Source organism: Arachis hypogaea, chromosome 3 (assembly GCF_003086295.3).
Source record: "Arachis hypogaea cultivar Tifrunner chromosome 3, arahy.Tifrunner.gnm2.J5K5, whole genome shotgun sequence".
Classification (NCBI taxonomy): domain Eukaryota; kingdom Viridiplantae; phylum Streptophyta; class Magnoliopsida; order Fabales; family Fabaceae; genus Arachis; species Arachis hypogaea.
This window is the reverse complement of record NC_092038.1, coordinates 118,873,817-118,875,252: the sequence shown is the minus strand read 5'-3', so window position 1 is coordinate 118,875,252 and position 1,436 is coordinate 118,873,817.

The following is a 1,436-nucleotide window of genomic DNA, read 5'->3' as shown; positions in this document are numbered from 1 at the left end:
TGGATATATTCTATTATGGTCTATCTGAGTTCTCTAAGATGTCACTAGATCATTCTGTAGGTGGATCCATTCACCTTAAGAAAACACTTGCAGAAGCTCAAGAACTGATAGACATGGTTGCAAATAACCAATTCATGTACACTTCTGAGAGGAATTCTGTGAATAATAGGATGCCTCAGAGGAAGGGAGTTCTTGAGATTGATGCTCTGAATGCCATATTAGCTGATGAGCGGATAATTTGTATACTTTTTGGCATTGTTTTTAGTATGTTTTTGGTATGATCTAGTTAGTTTTTAGTATATTTTTATTAGTTTTTAGTTAAAATTCACTTTTCTGGACTTTACTATGAGTTTGTGTGTTTTTCTGTGATTTCAGGTATTTTCTGGCTGAAATTGAGGGACCTGAGCAAAAATCTGATTCAGAGACCAAAAAGGACTGCAGATGCTGTTGGATTCTGACCTCCCTGCACTCGAAGTGGATTTTCTGGAGCTATAGAAGCCCAATTGGCGCGCTCTCAACGGCGTTGGAAAGTAGACATCCTGGGCTTTCCAGCAATATATGATAGTCCATACTTTGCCCAAGATTTGATGGCCCAAACCGGCGTTCAAAGTCACCCTCAGGAATTCCAGCGTTAAACGCCGGAACTGGCACCAAAATGGGAGTTAAACGCCCAAACTGGCATAAAAGCTGGCGTTTAACTCCAAGAGGAGTCTCTACACGAAAATGCTTCATTGCTCAGCCCAAGCACACACCAAGTGGGCCCGGAAGTGGATTTTTATGTCTTTTACTCATCTCTGTACACCCTAGGCTACTAGTTTTCTATAAGTAGGACCTTTTACTATTGTATTAGAGAGTCTTTCAATCTTTGGATCTTTTGATCATGTTTTTATGATTGAACCCTCTTTGGGAGGCTGGCCATTCGGCCATGCCTAGACCTTGTTCTTATGTATTTTCAACGGTGGAGCTTCTACACACCATAGATTAAGGTGTGGAGCTCTGCTGTACCTCGAGTATTAATGCAATTACTATTGTTCTTCCATTCAATTCCGCTTGTTCTTGTTCTAAGATATCACTTGTTCTTCAACTTGATGAATGTGATGATCCGTGACACTCATCATCATTCTCACCCATGAACAAGGTGACTGACAACCACTTTTGTTCTACAAGCAATCAAGGCTCTAGTGAATATCTCTTGGATTCTTTAATCGGAATCTTCGTGGTATAGGCGAGAACTGATGGCAGCATTCAAGAGAATCCGGAAGGTCTAACCTTGTCTGTGGTATTCTGAGTAGGATTCAATGACTGAATGACTGTGACGTGCTTCAATCTCCTGAGGGCGGGGCGTTAGTGACAGACGCAAAAGAATCACTAGATTCTATTCCGGCCTGATTGAGAACCGACAGATGAATTCCGCTATGCTGTGACAGAGCATATGC